A 24,525-nucleotide genomic window follows, 5' to 3' on the forward strand; every position below is an offset into this window, starting at 1 on the left:
TATGGAAACAATTTAGTCTACAAGGATCGTACAAGTGGATAGACGTACTTCCCCAACTGGTTAAAAAATACAATTCTACTCGCCATTCTACCACAGGTGCAATACCCAATCAAGTAACCGAAAAAAATGCAAAATATATTACTGCTTATAATCACATGAAGACTGTTGATCCCCGAAAGCCAAAATTTCGTAAGGGTGACTTTGTTCGAATAAGTAGATACCGCCACGCATTTGCCAAAGGATACCAGCCCTTGTGGACAAACGAAATATTTACTATTCGAGACGTTCAACATACGAATCCTACCACTTATTTACTCAAAGATGCTGCTGGCGAAGAAATTAATGGAAGTTTCTATACCGAAGAGCTTCAGAAAACCAGACATCCTGATGTCTACTTAATTGAACGTATTTTACGTCGTAAAGGTTCAAAAGTCTTTGTAAAATGGTTAGGAATGTCCAACTCAAACAATTCCTGGATCGATAAAAAGAACATAATAATATAATACCTAATGAAATGTAATTTTTCTTTTTTTTAAATAAAACTTCAAATTTACAAATAATTTTTTATTTTAATAAAACTTTATATAAATAAAACAGTTTTACTATTGTACATGTTTACGTAATAATAATATGGGATTAAGAATTTTTCTACATCTTCAATTCGTTTTTTGAATCGATTTCTGTCTACAGCTAAAATTTCCCAATAAGGTTTACGCGCTGATTTATATGCAAATTGCCACGTAAACATGTTATGAACTACGTTTGCTTCTTCATTGATTCTTACAAATTTTTTATGTCGTCATAACTGCAATCCTGGTTCCTGAACAAGTTCTGGATGAATGTAAATGAGTTCCATCAGCCAACTATACAATAAAGGATTTACGTATTTAATAGATTTTATAATTTCTAATGATTCTTGAATAGGATCACTGGCCGAAACTGCTCCCATTTGTACCAGTTTTATATTATTAGCTAATTCTTGCCTTTTTGTTGTTTCTAACAAATGATTAATTAGTGGTAGAATTCTCCAAAGTGTGGAAACGGAATTGGCTCCAAGGAGTACTTGGGACTGACCAGTTGTAATTTTCACTGCTGAAGCATATCGCAACTGTTGAAATTCCAAAAAAAATGGACCAGCATCGATAGAATCTGGGATGTAAATGGACGATAAAAAGTCATCAATGGTTGACTTGTAAGATAGCAAGTGATTCCAGGTTTCTTCAGTTAACACCACAGTATAACTGTGACCCTTTATTCCAGATATCATGATACATGGAGCAAAATTCAACTGGTGGGATAAGCACACTGCGACATACTTTGATTTAGTCGGGTTTAGATAAAAGCGTCGTTCTCCAATAAATATATCGGTATTTGGAAATCTGGAGTTACACATTTTGATATGCTATTGTTTACGTTTCTACTTCTAATTCAGCGATAAACTAATGCAATATTTGCTTTCCTGTCCTTTTATTTGGTAAAGTGAGAGAGAAGGGGAAATATTGAGTATTGAATAACTTAAAAAAAAAAACAATAAATCGTTATAATACTTTATTATTGTTTACAAATATGGATCACAAATACCTTTTTTGATTTTAATTTTTTAAAACCAATAAAACTACTTGTTACATTTATCTACTTAATACATTCTTTTTGATTTACATAATAATTCAAAAGAATATTGTTTAATAAGTTTTTAATTCTAGTGAAATGGTTAGTAATCATATTTAATCAAAGTTTTCTTTTATTCTGTATAAACGGTTAGTAACAATATTAATGTAAAAAGGACAAGCATGGTAATTTTTTTGTTGTTGTTGTTTTACGTTCGAAAGATTTTCTAAATATAAATCATAATGTACAATTGCAATAAATGAGTGTAGTAGGAAAAAATAAAACATCATGAAAATCATTTTGACAAAAATAAGTTGAGTAGAAAAAAAGATTTTTTAAGGAAAACTCGCTGTATAGGTCATCCCACTTAACAAACTTGTATTCACATATAATATCTGAAAATCTTAAATTTCTTTCAAAGTCTCTCGCGCATTCTTGACATAAATTTCAAGTCTTACATTGATAACTTTCAAATTCTTTCATATACATATTTACTTCGGGTAAGGCATCCTCATCAAGTAATTTTTGAAATTTATATGATGGATATTTTTTACAAATTTTTTTATTTAATACCTGAGGTAGACCGGACGTGTACATAAAATCGCAAAGGCTGTTGATATTTTTGCATATTGTTCTAACACATTGTTTTTGTAAACTCATCATCATCATTATCTGAAAGAAAATTGTTACTGCATTATACTATAGTGACCCCAGGGAAGAGTGTCAAAAGAATTTTCAAGCAAGTATCTTTTATTATCAAAAGGATTCAATGCAACTTTTTTTTCTTCAATACTAAAAACAGTGTGAAGTATAGATCAAATATAACGATGTGTTGCGCACTTGCTTACACTATTTTCTAAGCAATACAAATAGTCTTCAAATGTTATTTTTTTGGCTACAACGTTTTTTTTAATACCTTTTGCTTTTTTAAATGAAATTTCTTTGCTATTTTCATTAGGAATTTCTTTAAATAACTTGTATGTATATTGTTTTGATCGCAATCCCACAAAAGCTGAAACTATTTTTCCTAATGTTTCATCTTTCATTAATCCAAGAATTTTTTTATTAACTAGGGGGATATTATAAACATTATCTGGTTTGTAACCGCTTGTGTCAAATTTTGAAAGATTAGCTTTAATAATTTGTTCATAAGCATCGTAGCAAGTTATTTCATATAATAAACTGTCAGTATCAGTATATAACAATTTGCATTGTTGAATTGAATTTTGTTTTAACATAAAATCATAATGAAAATCATAAAGACATGTTTTAGATAATTCCAAAATTGCCATTCCTATATAGATTGGTTTGTCAAAAACAATACTAGATTTTCTTAGTTCAATTGCCATTAAATTATCATCAAATAAAACTCTACTATGAAATAATGGACTAGCAATTAAATTCTTCGCTCCATGCCTTCCTTCATACTTTCGGACCAAACGCAGGTCCCTTCTTCCTCGTACTCCCTCTATCGTTTTTCCGTAATTAGCATTGACCATTAGTTTAAAATTTTCACATTCAAAGTCGTTTTTTGCTTCAGCTCGAAGATTAGCGTTCAGCTGTATGTAGGGTGCCAGCCAATTTGATTGGCTAAATGATAAAACTCTATGTATTTTTGTAAGCACTAGACCATGTTTTAAAGCCTGCTTTAAGTTTTCATAGTGAATTATATATTTTTCTTTATTGTGTAACGTCGTCAACAATTTTTTTAATTTAGTATTTTGTGGTGCTAATTTTTCAGGGCAAAATGGTAAATCTTTATGCAAATCGTGTAGTTTAACGGGATAGCTTAAATCAACTTCTAGTATATATCCAGTTGAAGAATCACTTGGTACAGATGTTACGTCAAGTTTTTCAGGTTCTTCAATCCAATGAAAATTTCCGTAAGGTAAATACTGACTTTGTGCCCAACCGTATAAGTTGTTTACATCAAAATATAATATATATTTTGATTCTTGAGAAGGATCATATTCATTCATATATTTATTGTTAGCTTCATAAAACCCATTACTACATTGACTAACTCCTCCACGAATAGAGCTTTCAAAAAACAACAACATATCTACATCTTGTAGAGTTTCCAATTGACATTTTGTATATTTTAACATACAATCCCAAGTGTAACCAGGTAGTGTAAAATAATGTGCAGGATCTAAATTATACGTTCGATTACACATTTTTCGAAAATTTTCAAAACAATCTGCCATTAGTATTATATCAGTTTTTAAATAGAGATCACTATAAGATCCCAAGTCCGTTATATTAAAATTTTTCCAAACTTTTTGAGCGTGAGCATAATCTTCCTCGCTAATTTCCTCATCATTTAATTTGTTATAAAAATGTAATTTGCTAGGTAACTGGGTTTCATTAAGTCGTTCTATATTGTCTATATAATCGTAACAAAAAATTCCTTTTCGTGTTAACAATTCAAAGTTATCTGAAGAAACGTTCTTAAATTCCGCTTTTAAATTTTCCAGTTGTTCTTTATTTAAAAATGATACCATTTTCTCTAAGGAAAATCCCATAAATCGAAAGGAATCTAAGAATCGAAATTTTATCTTGGTTTTTAGATGGAAAACGGTAAAACTAATATATTTTTCTTTGTTTAACGGAATCACTTTTATAGGATATAATTTTGCTAAATCTCTAATTAATAGGTGCGAGTCGTATCCCATTAAATTATGAATTAAAATTGGGATTACAAACGAGTTTTTGTAATTAAGGTTACAGTTTTGGTGAGCATAACCTCTAAAATCACCTGTAAGATGTGAATGATCTCTAACAATTATATCCGTTGAAGAAAAATCCTTTTCACAAATATGACAACTTTTTGTTGTTGCATTTTTCAAATCTACTTTTACATTTAATGGTTCAACAAATTTTAGCTTGGATGAAATAACCGTTGCAATTTTATCTAGCTCATTAGCAAACCAAGTCATACAGTCAAGTCCACGAAAAGAATTGTAATATGTAAAAGAATTATCATGGAAACATTTTAAATAGTAACCTGCAGAAAATGGTACATGTTGTTGGTAACGTTGTCTATTTTCTAACGTTTCTAATTCTCTTAGAGGTTTTAATATTGATTCAAAATCTGCATATAAGATAAACGGAACTATTTCTTTGTTAACAAAATTTTTAAACTTTATAATTTTGTTTTTACTAAACATGACTCTACAATCATTGCTTTTTTCACACATTGTTACATGTTCATTTAACTTTTCTTGAGAATAAAAATAATTTAAACATCTGTCACATATATATTTTTTCACCTTTTTCTTTGATATTTCTTTATTAACTAAACGTGATAAATTTTTAATCCAACAATAATGGTAGTTAATCTTGTATTTTTCGTTATTGTCATCTTCTTTATCAACATTATCATTATCTTCTTCTTCTTCTTCACTACCGTCAGTTGAAGTTATATTTTCATCTTTTGGAAGGTAAATGTCTTGAACTAACAGAAGATTAACATGTCTAGGTTTCTTGTTTTGTGTTACTCTTAGAACTACAGTTACAAAAGATCCGTTTCTATTCATTTCCAATCCAAATACGTTTACCGAAATATCATTCATTTTTTCAAATTTTGATATTTGCCATATAGGCATAGGCAACTCCAAAGAATTCGTATTTAATACTGTAGTATAAAATGGATAAGAGGAGGTACGATTTAAGTTAAAGTTATTCACTGGTTGATATAATGCACTTACGATGCTCCAATAAAAACAGGCATTATCGTTGTTTTTTACATTAATACAGGCTTTTCTATTTAAAATTTCTGTAGGAAGAGGAATAAACGAAGACGGTCCTTTACCTATTTCATATTTGTTTACATTAATTTCAAGAGATATTATATTACTAAGACTGTAACCACTATCTTTTTCTTGAAAATTTTCTAGTTTGTTTAAAAGAGGTTCCTCAATATAATTGGTAAACCAATCCTTCAAGTCAGTACTCCTATCGATTACTTCAGTGCGTGTATGAAAATATTTAAGTGATGTCACTTCTTCGTTCTGTTTTTTTAAAATAAATTCGGCACAAAATGTTGAGTTGACTTTAGTAGAATTTAAATTTATTACAAATTGTATCATTTTTTGCTTAAAAATAAGAAAAGCATCTTCGAAGAATTTTTTTACATCTTTATGAATTAAATTAATAATTATTCCTGTATGTATGCGACCTTGAAAAATTGATGCTAAATTTTCCCACTTTACTCCTAAAGTCGATTTAGTATCATTTTCTTTATTTTTGCTTTGTAACATTGTTTTTAATATAGTTCGTATTCTCTTCATTTGTGCAATATTGTTTAATACTTTTTTTCGTATACTGACAGATATAACTAATTTTTTAATGAGTTTGTTACAAACTGTTATATTGTTTGTTATAATTTTAATCCATTTTTCAGCCTTTCCGTTATGCCACGTATCTTTTAAAATTTTAAAAGCCTCATCTACACTTTTTAACATGTTATCACTTGTTCTAGCGATTTGTTCCATCGACATATTAGCAATAATTATTATAATGATTATATAAAACAACAACAACAAAAAAATAAAATTTGCTTACCTTACAATTTTTTTAAATTCAAAATTAGGTGAGGGTTTAAAGTTGGTAGAAGTTGCCGGTTTCAGTCCCTTAAAGGAAATTCCGTAGTTACCGCTACTTAATTCTAATAAATGAGGTTGTATGTGTTCTGTTGTATATTTCGGGAGAAATATTACGTTTTCTTGGAGTTCTATCAACACCGTTTGACCAAATCGAGTTTGCACTATTTTGCAATTTACGATTTTAAACGTTTCTCCTTGTGGAAGATCTTGTAGTCTAATAGTTGCTTTTCTGCTTACTGAGCAGCTGGCATTGATTGCTAAAAGATCCATATTCTATAATTAAAAATAATTTACTAGACTACAATTTAACTAACACTAAATAGTATTAATATTATTAATAAAAGAATTGTAGAAAAAGATCTAAAATGTTTGCACTACTTGTATAAGAATTATACTAAAGACTTATATCTGTAATAAAACAGATTTCAAAAATGACACAAAACAATAGAAAATAAAAATTTATGTAACGTTGGAAATCTTAAAGAATCAGAGATGTAACATAAAGTAAAAAATCAAACAACACTGATATAAATTTTTCAGTAAATACAAATGCGAAACATTATTGAAAAAAATACGAAACAACAAAAAAAAAATAACATACTAGATAAAGTAAAAATGTTTATCCATTAATAAATATACTAATACATAAAATATATGTATAAACTAATTGCACTTACTGTAAATTGAAGTATTCAAAACCACTCGTTACAATTTGTTGAATGATGATAAAACACGTTGGGACTTTGTATATATTTATACTACTTCTCTTAACACATTTTTTTTTTGTTTCAGAAATGGAAGGTAACTATGTCACTACACAATAAACAACAACTTCAGAGGTGTACAATAATTTTTTATTTTACTCATTTTAGCAGCAATAAAGTCGTTTTTAAGAAGAAGATTACCAAGTCATTTAAGGAGCCGCCCCATAGGAGTCCTGTTTGGACAAGAAGCGGCGGCTCCAATATCTGCCCAATATGTTGGGAGAATTTTAAACTACCGGCTCTTTATTATAGAAGAAGAGCCGGTAGTAATAATATGGGCTTTAAAAATTAGTAAGTTTATTTATTTATGATTCCAAATTGATACTAATGTATTTCTTTTATTGCAGCTTGATGAATTAAAAAAATTGTTTAAACGCCACTGTGTGTTTCTTTTTCCTCTCTTGTCCTTTGTTTTGTATTATGTTTATTGACTTGTTTTCCTAACTAACAAGTCAATTTATAACGACTTTGTTTGTTTGTTTAATACCAGGTTAATATTCTTACTAATAATTTATTCAAAAATTATTGGTCTAGACATTTTAAAGCAAATATGTTTTTACAATACATATTGTATCGTAAATATTTAATCAAATAAAACAATTCTTTTCGTACCTAAAGTGTATGATTCTAAGAAAACTAGTATACTGATATACATACATACATTTTGAAACAATAAAAATAATTAGAATTATATTTCTGTTTTTATTTTTTTTTTTACACACACACACACACACACATACATACATACATACATACACATACATACATACATACATACACCCAGAACGGTCGGGTATATCATTCGTGATTCAAAACCCACATAATATTCAGAAATTTGGTCCAAACCTACTGCCAACCCCCAGAATAACACCCACAGGACCTTTTAGATACTCCAAGAACTACTAATACTCCCCTATATAACAATCATGATCCACAGTCCCCCCATTAAAGCCAAACATTATGATTTCATAGCCCCCCATCAACTTCCCAACGCTGATCCACAAACCCCCTTCAGACTACACGATCAAGGATTTTTTGCCTGTACCACGCTATTTCGCTGTATTCTTGATTCCAAAATCCCCCTTAGCTATCTACTGAAGATATCTTCCGAAAATTGTTCATATAATTTCCAGTCGGCTTTCTTTAAATTCCACTTTTGTGAATACGCGTTATATATATATATATATATATATATATATATATATATATATATATATATATATATATATATACATCCCGCTATCCTTTTGAACTCTTTTCACGTTGCAGTAATTTAGCATCACCAAGAATTGCTATCATTTTCTATTTATAAATTGTGTATGTTCGTTTAGGGCAGCTTTGTAGGCTTGGCACTGTTGTCGGTTTTTCAATATTCCGATTTTTTTTATATATTTAATTTTTTACATCAAACCTACGTTTTAACATCGAGCGGTAAAATCACTGTATTTGGCATCATTTTAGAGCAATAGATGTTGCCGGTAATAATCCTTAAAATAATATTTTAGATACCTAAATATCGATCGCTTTGGGTCAAGTTCGAATAACGACATTGAAACTACCTGCTCACAAGTTGCAGTCTCAACAGGTTTTTTTCTTCGTTCACGTTTAGTTCACAGATCCTCGCTAAATAGTTTAAAAAAATCTTATACAGAAATTTAAATTCTAAATAGTATGAGGGGTAGATGACGAAAAATTCGTAAAGACGTACAGTTGATTTTGCTTTGTTTTTTTTTTAAACAATCTTAAAAAGCAAAAAAAAAATAATTTTTTGCTTATAAAACGTTTTGTATACATTCTAAAGAAAAATAATTCAAATAAAAGTTGTAGACCATAAAAAGTTTTTTTATGTAGAGAAATACCAAATTTAAATACATAAATAATTGATATAATTCCAAAAAACCGTAAACTCTAAGATATTATGTTTGTAGTAATTTATAAATGTTAATAACTTTGTTTTTTGCCTAACGACAGGTAATATAGCTACTTGAAATTATGGAAACTGATGAGTTATTAAAGTGTGCTAAATATCAAGCAGATCAAAAAATATTTTACAATTTATTTAATTTGTTTATGACAGATAGCGATTATTTAAACAACTGTACTTGTCCAAACAGTATGACTCTACAAGTATTTTGTAACTTGGAATCGATTCTTTGCGCTTTTAGTTTTAGGGTATATTAAAAAAATTTTAACAGATTATTAAATTTTTTATTAAAAACCAGTTTGAATAGGGGACTTTTTAGTTTTTAGACCACTTCACGTTTTTTCAGTTTCTTTGACAAGTGAGGATTGTCTATTCGCTTATTTCTTAATATGGGCTATGAGCAATTATCTAGTCAAGTCAACACTATTATAGAAGTTAATCATACTTTTCCAGTAGTAACCGTCATTCAGACGGTTCATCTTAATTGTCCCCATATGGAACATAAGTCCGAGAAAAGTCTTAAATTCTGTTTGTGTTGTCTCTTTCCAAAACGCAATCCTCGATTTTTCTGAACGACTTTGTGCAAATATTTCGTCAGAGTCAATCAGAGTCACTTCCACCATTCATTTAATCTACATCGTCCTCGCCAGATGCTTCTAACAATGATTGTAATTTAGCAGTGGTCAATCTACGTTTATGTTCACACCTAGCTTTTTTTAGATGTCGAAGGCATATTATTTACATCCATCTTTTTATAAATACTATAACTCACTTTTACGGAGGTAATTAACAATACAAACGTTCTACTAGAAACTATCAACTTACGACTTCCAATACTATAAGGCCACTTGAGGTACAATACGTTTTTACTCAATAATAGTTCCTGTATAAGTAAAATTGTTTGTTAATGTACTTCATTGAAGCACACTAGACATATTCCAGTTTTGCCATCACATTCTTCAGAGCATGTTTTAACTTTTTTTAACTTTTCTATCGTCCTTTCTACTAGTCATGCTTCTTCTTAAAATTTTGTTACATCTTGTACACTTTCTTCTCTTTGTATTATCTACATCGCTTTGCCTTAGATGGTATTTTTGGGTGTAACTGGTCGTGAGGGTTACAACATTTCTTTATTTGCAAATGCCTTCGCGAACTCCAGTCTGAACTCAAGGATAGGTTGTCGTTTTTTTTACGTTTTCTATTATTTAGCAACTAAGCATTGACTACTGCGGTATTAAATGCGGTATTAAATATTAATTCCACTGCCACTTTCCGGTACCACTTCAGAATTTTGCATATTGGGCTTTGGTAAGAAGCCACTTGATCACTAAAATCAACACTCTTTTTCAATAAGGTATAATCGAGAATAGTTTGTGGTTTTAGTACTTGTGTATAATTTTTCTTTTCATTTGATTAAACCAAGATACAACTATTATGTTTAAATGTTGTAAGGATTAAAACTGGTCTTTTGTCGACCCATTTTATTACTTGTAAAATCAATAATGGGGTTAAGTTTCATCGTGAGTAACTGGTTGCAACTTTTTTAATCGAGATTTTGGTTTTACATGTTTTTATAGTAAAACATCTGCACATGGATAATTCGTTTCTTGAACAATGATTTCAATTCATCGACCAATATTCTAAAATAAGGTTTTATTACGTCGTCCGGAATATTATAAACTGGTTCTCTTTCACAAAGCATTGGAAATATGGTTTACATTCTATATTTAGAAAAATCTTTTACTGCAACTCTTGTTAGACCTAAACTAAATTAATACACAAAACAAATTAATCTATTTTTTTATAGAAATGCAGATTCCTGTCGGATTTTTATCAGTGCGGCATGAGTCACTGGTGTCGCGTATATCCGGACCTTTTATCGCATTACAAACATAATTCTTAATTAGCAATGCGGTACAAGATACATTTAGGTCGTATAATCTTAAAGCCGTAATAAGACCATAAGACCGTATGTTATAAATAAATATATTCCTATAAGAATTATCTTGAAAGATGAAAAAAATACAATAAAAAAGTGCAATATTAAGTGCTATTTGTAAAATAATAAGTCATTCACGGGCGTACAGTTAAAAACAAAAGTTTTCAGTGTTCTATTGCTCAATTATTATTATCTGGTATTCTGAAAATGTTGACATTTTTTCCTGGTCTGATCTTCCTCAACTAACGTCATCTTTCTTAATTGGTGAGTTGTATTGTTCAGGTCTCTTTAAGTGTTTTTGTTGCTATCCATAGTGAATGATCTTCTTTAGACAATGTACTAATGTAGTGTTCAAATGTGGCATAGCGTGCACCATGTAGCGCTGATCTTAATTGTCTGATTATCTACCTCTTGCTCTTCATTTTTCGACTATTAGTTGTATAATATAATTCGGAGTGTTATTTGTGTTTTCTTGATTTGGAATTGTTAATCGTGTAGCTCCATATGAAATAGTAGAAGATGAAAACGGCAGCATATTCATCCATAAAAAAAGGAAACGCGATAAAGATATCTGAAACAACTGTTTTATGTTATAAGAGATGAAATAGTCCGAAATTACCAAAACAGGTGAACAGGGCACTATAAAGAGGAAGTAGAATTAGCTATGAAACAGCTTGAATGGGGAAAAGAAGTAAGCTTAGACCAAATACCAGCAGGAATTATTCAACTGAGGAAAAAAATTAAATGGATACCAATATTCACTCCATTTACACAAAAGACGGTGACCCGCAAAAATTTTAAGAACTTCTTTAATAGCCTAAAGTCAACAATTTCCTAATCATGTTTAAAAAACGTACGGAATGCACTGTATATACTAACCCAAGTCGTCAACATACTTGTTGTTGCAGTTATGTATTACGATCAACTTAAAGGTTATGCACGACTCCCCTTGTATAGGTACACAGGCATGCACATGCGGGAGAAAAAAGATTTGTCATACCGTTACATTATGTCACATTTTAACGTTGAATATTTTATGGTCCCCTTTGGGTTATAAAACGAATGATCGACTTTTTCTCGCACAGATCCCTGCTATGTAACTTTACAAAGCGAGTCGTTTGCTGGGTATTAAAGAACCGTCTATGGCCATCATATAATTTTACGCTAATATTTCACGTTCTGCGACGCATTCCACGTTTGACACACTGTCTTGTTTAGTTTTCTGTCATTATATTTGTTAAATCCTATCTCATTCTCGTCACAGCGTCAAGGAGCAGTAAATGTGTGCACTGAACGGGAGGCATATGTCTAACAGTGAACGTTGGAGATTTTTCGAGTTTATCATATCTTCTTCTTTGAGTGCCTCTCCTATCATCCTCCTCCTATAATCCTCCTATAATCCTCCTCCTTGAATAATTCGTTAGTGGTACAGCCAAACCACTCTCTTAAATTTCTCATCCAGGACATTCTTCTACGGCCTGGATTTCTGCGTCCTTGGATTTTTCCTTGCATTATATTTTGTAGGAATGTGAACTTTTGTCCTCTAATCAAGTGGCCAAACTATTCAAGTTTTCTCTTTTTTATATTCAGTAAAACTTCTGGATCGTTATTTATTCTGCGTATTACCTCTTCATTTGTAATTTTATCCACCCAACTTATTTTTAGTATACGGCGGTAGCACCACATCTCAAAGCTTTCAAGATTTTTAACTTTCTTCTGTTTAAGAGTCCATGCCTCAACAACCGTAAAGCAAAGTACTGAATACATACTAAGTAGTTAACTAAAAGTGGACGTATGCAAAGAGATGTATGACGTAATCGTATGGTATTCGCTAATAATCCTGTCACGTAATATGCCACACACTTCTGTGCGTTAATTCGTTTTATTGCTGCCAGTTTCAGGTGTTATTAGATGCCGCCATGTTTAATTTCTCTCCACCATCGTATTATCTCCGTTAAATCCTATCATTTTAGGCTCCATATGTCATGATTAGACCTATAGGACCGGAGATACGCAACTAAGGCTCTTTTGACATAACATATATAGGAGCAAAGATATATACCTAAGGTCCTTTTGGTGTTGATGTATTTGATTTCTACGTCGTAGTATTCTATTGGTTAAATGGTACCATTTGAGGTACTGTACGTCACGATTGGACTAATAGGATCGAAGATACATAAATAAGGCCCTTTTGCCAGGCTACTCTATTTAAGTTTTATATCTCATTGTATTCTATTAGTTAAATTCTATCATATGAGGTACGAAACGTCACGACTGGACTAATAGGACCGCAGATACATAACTAACACTCTTTTGACAAGCTGATGTATTTTATTTTTCTATCTTATTGTATTCGATTGGTTAAATCCTATCATTTGAGGTACTGTACGTCACGATTGGGCCACTAAAAACGAAGATACGTAACTAAGGCCCTTTTGAAGTGATGCTGTATTTGATTTCTATGTCATTGTATTCTATTGGTTAAGTGCTATCATTTGAGGTATCGTACGTCACGATTGGACTAATAGGACCGAAGATACATAACTAAGGCCATTTTGACATGCTACTCCATTTAATTTTTATACCTCATTGTATTTTATTTGTCAAATCCTTTCATTTGAGGTACTGTACGTCACGATTGGACTTATAGAAACGAAGATATATAATTAAGGCCTTTTTGACATGCTGCTATATTTGATTATTCTGTCTTATTGTATTTTATTGGTTAAATTGGACGAATTGGAGCGAAGATATAATAGGTAGTTGCAATATATCATAACCCGTTACTTTTAACCAAACATGATGCCAGAATGATTTGTGGATGAAAAAAATATATATATATTCTTAAATTTACTATTTCGTTGTGGGTAATATTATATTCAACAGCGATGCCAAATTTCTGATGCTAAAATGATTGATAATGAAAGTGGGATATACATTTTCATGTATATAATGGCAGCGAGTAAACGGTAAAACCCTGAACTAAATATATATATAATATTTTTACTGTACCATCATTTAAGACTCAAACATTCTCTGGAATAAACTTATATAACTCAGTAAGGGATAAAAAGAGAAAGCGGATATTTTAAAATACCAACACGGTATCAAAACTCTAATCAATGAGATGGTTAAAATTCTTGTAACAAGTACGGGAAAACAGTTATTAAGGTCTTGTAAAGTAGCGTCGATATACAGATGCTACTTTGCAAGACGATGCTAAATTGATGGTAAAAGCATAATGTATCGATGCGAAAATGATAGGAGGATGTATATATATATATATATATAGATATATATATATATATATATATATATATATATATATATATATATATATATATATATATATATCTATAATCAGTTGGTCTGAACCGAATAGGTCTTGAAGTGTTTTCCAAGTGATCAGATGACTTAAGTCAGGAGTACAAATGGTCAGATCTATTGCCGATTTCGAAAAGTTTCTAAAGAAAGTAGGAGAGCCATCATTTTTGTATATCAAATTATTATCATCTATACAGTCCATTAAGATTTTGCCTTTTATATCTGTATGATTTTCCAAGCCCCAGGTAATGTGATGAGAATTGAAGTCGCCTCCTATTATGAACGGTCTTTCTATAGATGTTATAAAATTGTTCCACTGTTGTAACGATAACTTTTCTCCTGGGGGAACATACATCGATATAAATCTGACAGTGAATGATTTAAACTTAATTTTAATGGCTACTTTATTGATGTTTAATAATTCGACTTTCATGGTGACTTCCTCATAATACAGATTTGAGTTTATTAAAATTGCCGAGCCACCACCGACAGTTGCTGAAAAGCGGTCGTCTCTGACAATATTATATCCGTGAAAGTTAATATACTTTTCTGGTTTAAATCTAGTTTCTGATAATAATGCGATATCAACTTTCTGGTCTTCTAGTAGGTGGAGAAGATTTTCTGTTAATTCTTTAGGAGATTCATGTATTTTGGATCCTTGTTCTGCATTAAATGTAGATTGATAAGAAGATGAATTGAAAATGCCGCCAGGTCTGGTGGACATGGGATTTAACTTTATTATTTTTTGATGTTCTATTGCTATTGGGTCTTGCGAGGAAGGGAGGGGTCGTTTGGATTTTGGAGGTTTTATTATTGTATATCTGTTTGAAACTGTAGGGTGGGCGAGCTGATTGGGGGATGTGGACAATTGAGTAAAGGAATATGAAAAAGATGGAGCGTTCATACTTGGAATTTGATGTGAATTTATTGAGGAATTATTAGCTGTTATCGATGCATAGGTTACTTTAGGAAATAATTTAAGCGTTTCTTTGAAAGACAAGCTGTTTTCAGCTTCCATTAGTGAAGTATTCACCTTCACAGGAGAGACATTTTTTATTAAAGGATGATAAAGAACAAGAATCGGAAGGGTGAGACTGATGACATTTAAGACATCTAGGGTTGCTTTTACATTGCTTACTCATGTGTCCATACCTATAACAGTTGTAGCAAATAATTACTTTTTGTTGGTATTTTTCTACATTATGTAAAACATGGTTAATTACGATATATTTTGGTATACTTTGACATTTGAATGATACAATTACCGATTTTGTAGGTTTAAAAACTACTTTATCATCTGTTACTATTGTTCTCTTTATTCTTTTCACATAATCCACCGAGAATTTACAATGGTGATCAAATTCTTTTATTTTATCTTTAAGATATTCTTCCGATATATCTGATTCTATATCCCTAACTACACCTAATTTAAATAATTGAAATTTCGGAATATATGCAATTAGATTTTTTTGAATAAGCAATTTAGAAGTAATTAAGGTATTTGCACTAGCATAGTTTTAAATGTTATCCTAATCCGGTTGCGTCCAATTGAATCAATTTTTTTAATATAAGTATCAATTTCTGGGTATACGGTAAATAATATTTCACCTATCTTAACTGCATTTAATTTGCCTGTAAAATTTTTATCATTGTTTTCAATAAAAATGTGAAATGGCCCTAAATCAGTTTTGAGTTGTGAGATAGTACGAGATAAGGCTAGTTATTAGACGTGTCTATTTGACTTCAGTCATAATTATACGGATGACCTCGAAAATATTTTATTTTAATAATTTCTGATGTTAGAATAAATGATTAAATATATTAAGATATATTATAGTAAAAAACATTAATTAGTAGCGATTTTAAATTATAAATCTTTAAGTTTATTTAATAATAAAAATAACTCAACTGAAATATTTGACTAAACTAAATAGGTATGATCAGTCCGAAAACAATTATTGTATCTAATATTGGTGTAATAGTTAGAGACGTTGTCTATCGATAAGAAGACTGGAGTTCAATTCACACCAAGGGTAAAATTTTTGTTTTACTCAATCAAAAATAATAGAAAATATGATACATATTAGGTAACGAGTTTTCCAAAAACTCATTATTTACAATTTATTCTTATTTCAATGTTATAAAATAGAAATACAAAATATTTCAAATTCAATTCCAGTTTTACAGTCTTCAGTTGTGAATGGAAAATAATCCATTGAAGACTGTTTAATGTCAAATCCATCACTAAATTCTCAGTGTTAATATCAATTCCTCTGTACAGGTAATGATTTTCAAAACAATTGACGACATTGGAATGGATGCTCACGAACAGCTACCTGCTTTATAACTAACCAAATCATCAAGCCTTCAAGTTATCAAATAATAACACATCGAGAAGTGTTTTTTACGGTAAACAGAAACTTTTTATTGAAAAAACAATTCGTGAAAAGGATTTTAACGGTCGAGGAAAAAGTGCAAATTGTTATCTGGCATGTGAATGAATTATCAGACAACATGATTAGACAACAATTTGTAAATATGTTTCCAAATAGGCCGGCTCCAGCACGATCAACAATTCAGTCTATTATACGTAATTTTTTTACTTATGGACCCGTGTTCGATCCAAGAGGAGTTCGCAGACGAAGGGAGGTAAATCCAGATTTGGAACTAAGGGACACTTTGATTTGTGCAAGTATTGAGCAAAATCCTACCCAATCAACACCTCGTCTCGCAGAACAATGTGGAATTCCAAGATTTAGAGTAGGTGAAATTTTGTAAAGACATCGATACCGTCCCTATAAACTTCATAAATCCAACGAACAATTCCCTGGGGATCAATATAGACGTTTAGAATTTTGTCAAACTGCAATGGAAATGTCACATCAAGATGAACATTTTTTAGAGAACGTTTTGTTCACCGATGAATGTACGTTTTCATTGCATGGCCCTCACAATTCAATCAATGCTAGGTATTGATCTCGAGGAAATCCTCGTCAGATTTATGTCGCTCGTACCCAGCGTCTTCGAAAAGTAAATGTTTGGGGAGGCATAATAGGGAATCATGTCATTGGTCCATTTTTTATAGACGGTATGTTGACTGGGCGGAAATACTTGGAACTTCTGCAAAATGAAATTGTCCCAGCCCTTTGTAATTTACCAATACCTTTCGATTCCATATGATTTCAACACGATGGTTGTCCTGCACATAATTCTCGCATCGTCAGTGAATATCTCAGTGCGACTTTTCCTAATCGATTGATTAGTGGCCACGAATATTTTTTATTTTTGTAGAATTTTTACTTATTTAAACATTCTTTAAAAGTTTTTACTTTATTTTCGAAAGTACGACGATACTATTTTGTCAATAAGATTTCTTGTTTTAACTTTAGTTTTTGTTTAGTTTTGTTTAGTGATTCAAAGCAAAACGATCTTTGCATAATTTCAAATTATTAAAAAAAAAAAAGAAAACCACATGTGGGTTTTGAACTCCAATCGGCTGCGATGTCTGTATCGCAATGTCGAATTCTTACCACTAATCCACGAAGGATTTATAATTATTCCGTGACAAGAGTGTATGAAACTCCTCAAATCATAGTAGAAATTATTCTTGGTTAATATTTTAAAACTTTCGATTAAATAATCACTACACATTTTTGCTTTATTGTGGTCAATCAGTTTTTACTTTATGCGAAATTAAAAAATGGAAATACGTCACACATTCGACGTTACTCATAATAATTATGACCGAGGTGATTTAGCTCGAATCTAACGTCTAAAGGTGTGAGACTATCGTTAGTGGTAATGTAATGTAATATAAATTATAGGTTTTTCCGATTATTTCTCACCTCTACGAGTTTCATCTCTTTTTATTTCACAAGGTAACTGTGTTTTCTATCTCTTACGTTAAAAAGCCGGGTGGTAAGACACTCATCACTGTATATATATATATATATATATATATATATATATATATATCTACGGCATAAAGTGATCATTCCATAATATTGGCTCTGTCGATTCGTCAACATGTATAGTTTCACAATTTTTAAAAATTTTGTGGAGCCCCTAAGTACCCCTGTATCATGAATGTATATCGCTTAGTTCACGTGTATATATTATAGGGGTCGTTCAGATCTTGTTCCGTGTATAGTCCACATTGGAGATCCACAATTCTTCGAGGCATAGTTTTTACCAAGTTCTGACAAAATTCTAATGTAAACGAATCCCATATTTCTTGCAATTTTTCCTTCAATTTGTTGACGGATCTGGCAGAACGTTTTCTCTAAGCTTTTTTCATTTCGCGCCACAAAGTCTCTATCGGAAACAGTCGGAACCGTTAGAAACCCATTCCAGAAATGGTATGACATTGTCTTTAATCCATTTTAAACTCTTTTTTGAGGTATGTTGATCTAGAAACGTGTCTTCCAATAACGTCACTCAATAAAACGCCCAACTCCATATAATTTGCTCGTCGATTTTTCACTATAATGTGTCTTAATGCTTCTTGATCTGCTTCGGTTATTTTACTTTTTCGTACATTTCTAGGTTTTGTGACGACCGAACCTGTAGTTTTGTATCTTCTGACTATATTTCTTACACTATAGCGTGACAATTGCAACATATTCGCGGTTTCCGAATTTAATTTTCCACAATTAAAAAATGTAATAAAGATTGAACAAATTTTCTCATCGATAACTTTACCTCGACCCATTGTACAATCCACAAACTGCAAAAAGCTTTACAATACTACAAAATACATTTGACATTAACTGACTGTATTATTGTTTTAGTAGGGCCTGCGTAGCGCAAGCGGTAGGATGCTTGACTCGCAAGCCGGTGGTCCGGGGTTCGAATCCCACCGCCGGCAAGAACATCTAGACATTTTAAAAATGTCTATAGGCCCCAGGTCGACTCAGCCTGAATAAAAATCAGTACCTTGGGTAAAACCAGGGGTAATAATAGACGGTTGAAGCGTAGCACTGGCCATGTTACCTTCCTTGTATACCGTAGGCCCTAGATATAACAGACTACCCTGCTATACTCCCAAAGCCGCGACAGCGGTATAAAACGGGAGACTATTATATTATATATTGGAACCATACGTATATCGGTTTAAGTAAGCTCTGATAGTTTGGCAACTATGGGATTAAGCCGTTTATTTCCAGCGTATATTCTAAACGGTTCATATAGACTCCTTACTTTTGTTATCATTCATACGCATTACAGTATGTAACAGATATGTGTACTACCAAATACCTGTTTTTGGTAGGTACGTGCTTTTCTAAAAATAGATTTATAGATACAAAAGGATTTCATTACCAAGTTGGATGTGTTTTTTCATATGCGAAAATTTCCTAATGTATTTTGTTAACGTGAGTATGTCTTTATACGTTTTTTTTTAAGAATCCGGTTAATAAGAACTTCTTTTATTTCATCCATTGTTTCATGATATCTTATATACAGCTTTTTTATTATTTTATTTCTTCTATTTTATTATTTTATATTTTTCTGGATTCTATTTCTTATTATTCTATTTTTTAATTCTGGATAGAAGGTTATCTCAAAATAAATATTTAAGTGCTAAAATGAGTAGATATTTTTTTGTTAAAATGGGTAGTAGTGCACAAAAAGGCAAAGAATGATTAATTTTTCTAACATGAATTATACCACTTCACCAATATTACATATTTCTGAATGTTTTATCTCGTATTTAGGGGTAATATGTAATCAATATAAGTGGAGTTAGTGTCAAATTTGCAATGATCTTTATAAGTAATAGCTTACTGACTGTACTTTACGTGTTCAGTTCACATAAATAAACCTTGTCCCTTCAAAAAGAGCGATTTGAACGGTAAAGTTAACTAAGAAAGTGTGATAAGTCTTGTACCACCCCACATGCACACAAGTTAACCGGTGTTTGCAGGCAAGAGTCCTCCTGGCAGATTTAAGGAAGATAACTACCATAAGGAAGTTCCGTTCGAGGGATCAGATGGCGAGGAGCAGCTTATTTTTGTTTGTATATCTTGCAGATGTGTTGATATAGCCAGTTTTTCCTTGATTCTAGTCATAAAATGGGCTGGTATTCGTGGAGTGGATGTCACGAATCTGGACTTTGTTTTTTTTGCTCTCTAGCTACTTATCTTCGGATATTAGCTGGATTGATAGCTACGATATTGTAGAGCTTATGTATGGATGTGAGTCTTAATATTCCCTGAATTTGGCTGACTAATTTATAACTAAATATAAATAAGTTATTTAAATAACTATTTATAAGCGGCATTTAGATTAACAAATACCACTCCTCATACCTGATATTTTTCGTACTTCTCTTCGCTGTGTTGGGCAAGATTTAGTATTTGTGACATATATGATCTAACCTGTCATATATAGCCACTTTTGTCTTTTAATTTGAGTTTTTCTTCTATTATCGGTTTATATTAAGGATCATGTACAGAAGTATTCTGTATAGCTGACAAAATAAATAGATATATTGGCCGATAGCTTTTGTGGTCGTTGGAGTTTTTGCCAGGTTTAAGCAAGGCAACAACTTTGTCTTTGCTTTGCTTGTCTAAAGACTTTGGATATTAGCCATTATTGTATTTTTAGTTCAAATTTTATAGTTAGTTTTGTGCTCAGATCCTCAGCCAGGAGCCGTAATATTGTTCATTATATACGTGGATAGCGGATCCAAGCTCAACATCGTTGAAAGGTTCTCTCAGCTAACTGGTTTTGTTTTCTCTCATTATAAGTTTTTCTTTGCTTCTTTGCCTGGATTTAATATGTAATTTTCAGCGATTAGCTTAATACCAAATACCATAGGATTGGCCATCTATGTGCTTCCTGCATTTTGTTAAGCGCATATGTAAAGTGGAGTGTCTTTATCTCTAGATATACTCTTAATATTTTTACACATAATTAGAATAGTTGGTCCTAAAAAGGACCGATTTGACAAAAAACATATTGAACGGGTGATTTAAGAATTAACGATTACTTAATTATTCATTACCCAGGGTACGCCCGATTGCGGTGGCCTTATTAGTACTTCAATTTTCGTGAACGCTTCTACTTTAAACTTCATAAAAAATGACTAATCTTTCACTTTTCTGTTACTGTTATTTTAAGACGATATTTCGAGTCAGATTTGTATAGTAATGACTATAGTCAATATATAGTCTCTATAAGTAAATGAGTTTGTGGTATCGGTTACAACTCATATATATTGATAATGAGGAAATAAACAGGTTAAAATAGGTGTAGAAAATTTTACCTACATATATCGTCACCATTGTTCAGGAGATGGGTTTATCCCAGAGATCAAAGGTTACATACTTTTACAGGCGTATTCTAGGTTCTATTTATATATTTTTATTACTAAAAAAGTGTATTTATAATAAAGGCCTTAAGCTATCTGTAGATTCCATGAATATTAGAATCTATGGAAATTAGCAAATTAAAAAATACAGACATAATTCTGAATGACCAACTTGAGACAAACAGTTATCCCCTCCTCAACTTATTCAGTTACAAAATATGACGTGTAAACGCATACCTGTTTAATTGTTAGATAAAATGAATTTCCATCAAGTAACGGTCGAATCTATCACTTACTAAAAGAGTACGAAAAGACCTGCTTATGCTTTAGAGTATGGGTACTTTAGTACAAAGTACCCTTTGCTTTTGCCAATTGCTTTGTCACTTTCTCGGCGATGGGTCTCCCTTTTGCTCATCAATAATGTTCCCGCTCGATATAGTTATTCTAAGATATTCAGATTTCACTATATGCTCTACATTTGGTTTTATCTCCTATTAATTTACAACTACGACGAAATCTTTATAATATATCTGATGCATTGATATTAAAGTGGAGTAGAATACTTGGTAGATAATATTTATTTGTTTTGAGTATACTTATTTTACGACCTAGTACATAAAAAAATAAATACTTGTGTGCTCAGTGCTTTCTAAGTCTGTAAAACATAAACATGCTTCCATATTAGATTATACATTTATTAAGAATGTCCACTCTCTGAATTGAAGTTTTTATCTTAAAATATGACTGTGTCCCACAATCTTTCACAAAAGTTATTCTTTTATGAAATTTTCTGAATAAGGTTCAATAGGTTTTTATATTTTGTTTTACGTTTTAATCTTTAAATCGGAGTTCATTTTTTGAAAAACTATAAACATGTGACAACAAATTGCTATATGAACGGCGTTATGCATCACTAGACCCAGCCCCAATTTCTTAAATTGTGGATTATGGCGCTTTCTGGTGGAAAAGAGGAACAACAGGATAACATCAGATGTAGACCAAACAAAAGAAATTAGGACACGCATTGAAATAGCAGGTGCATTATTTTTTAAACTTTAAAAGTTTCTTTGTTTTCGGGATATAAAGTTAGAGCCTGAGAATGCTTCGATGTTACGTGTTCTCTACTTTTCTTTATGGCTTGGAAGCGTGAACACTAATACAAGTCCATCTGAATAAGTTGGCCGCCTTTGAATTTTGGTGTTACAGAAGAATCCTACGAATATCATGGATTCAAAGAATGTCAAACGTGGAAGTAACTAGAATGATAGGAAATGGGGCGGAAATATTATTAACTATCAAAAGACGAAAACTTGAGTACTTAGGACATGTGATGAGAGGGCAAAAATACGCATTATTACAATTTATTATGCAAGGCAAAATCCGAGGAAAGCGAAATGTGGGAAGACGAAGAATATTCTGGCTTAAAAACTTAAGGGAATGGTTTGAATGCAGTAGTGCAGAACTTTATAGAGCGGCAGTCAACAGAGTCCGTATAGCCATGATGATTTCCAACCTTCGATAGAAGATGGAACTTAAAGAAGAAGATAGAAAAAAGCATAAACTATCTACGTAATAAATCGCATTAACCTGTTAGTAACGGATAACCAGATATATTTAAAAAGATTAAGTACCTTTCTTTTTAATTTGGATTTTGAATTTTGCATAACTAGAGCAAGCGACTAATTTTTGTGTATTAGTTTTGGACCAAGCGCCTCTTGCGAGCGTTTTAATGATTGTAAATCGAATATTTGGCAACATATGTACATAAATATGGTTAACAATGGTGACGTTGGCAACTTGTTGATGCGTTTAGGTTAAGAAGTAGTTTCAGTTATTGCTTAAATTTTTCTATAATAGTCACATTACAGAAGAGCTAACACAGAAAGAGAATACTTAACAAAAGACATAACATTAAGTAAAATGTATGAATTGTATATTGAAGAAGCAGACAATGACCTTGTTAAATTTTCGTTTTACAAAAAATGTTTTTAACACGATTTAATCTTCAAAGAAAAAAGTTGAAAAAAGATACTTGTAGTAGATGTGATTGTTTCGAATTAGAAATTAAAAATTGCGCAGATAACGAACAATTAAGCGTTAAAAAAAGAAAAAATGTGCACTTAGAAGAAAGAAAGCTAGACATGAAGATAAGCAACGATCAACCAGAAGTGGAAACCTTTTGTTTTGATTTAAAGAAAAACTCTTCCCCTTTCGAGAATTCTAATAAATATTGTATATTATAAGCGTCAATTACGTATTTACAACCTTGGTATCCATAGCGCCAAGGATAAAAAAGGTCATTGTTATATTTGGATAGAAGGTGAAGCTGGTCGGGGAGCCCAGGACGTAGGCATTTGTCTTAAGAAACACATTGAAGAAAATGTTACTTCTGCAAAACATGTAATTTTGTGATCAGACTCTTGTGGCGGCCAAAGCGCAGCATTAAAATAGTTTTGATTCTGAAAATGATTTTGGAAACTCATCCTACCATTGAAAAAATTACATTACACTATTTCTTTCCTAGTCATAGCTTTTACCCAATGGTAGTGATTTTGGAGATTTAGAAAATGCCCTAAAATTTCAACAACGTTTATATACCGTTGATGATTACCTAAACGTGATGAAAAAATTCCGTAAAAAGAACCCACTAGTAGTTCACAGAATGAAAAAAAAAGAATTCGTCAAGTTAAGAAGAAATACAAGTGAATCAACAGAAGAGACCAATTTAATAGATCTTGATAAAATATTAAAGTTAACAACTACAATTTCGTAAATATGGAACACTTTAAATATCTTAGATAAATAATCACGGTTAATAATAATGCCACTAAAGAAATACAGATCATAATTTAAACTTTTTACCTATTTTAATACATAGATGCTAATCATGGACAATGACTAAAACGGATAAGGAAGAACTACGAATATTTGAAAGGAAAATAATAGGAAAATTGTTTTAATACATAGATGCTAATCATGGACAATGACTAAAACGGATAAGGAAGAACTACGAATATTTGAAAGGAAAATAATAGGAAAATTGTTTT

Source organism: Diabrotica undecimpunctata, chromosome 4, assembly GCF_040954645.1.
Source record: "Diabrotica undecimpunctata isolate CICGRU chromosome 4, icDiaUnde3, whole genome shotgun sequence".
NCBI classification, from domain to species: Eukaryota; Metazoa; Arthropoda; class Insecta; order Coleoptera; family Chrysomelidae; genus Diabrotica; species Diabrotica undecimpunctata.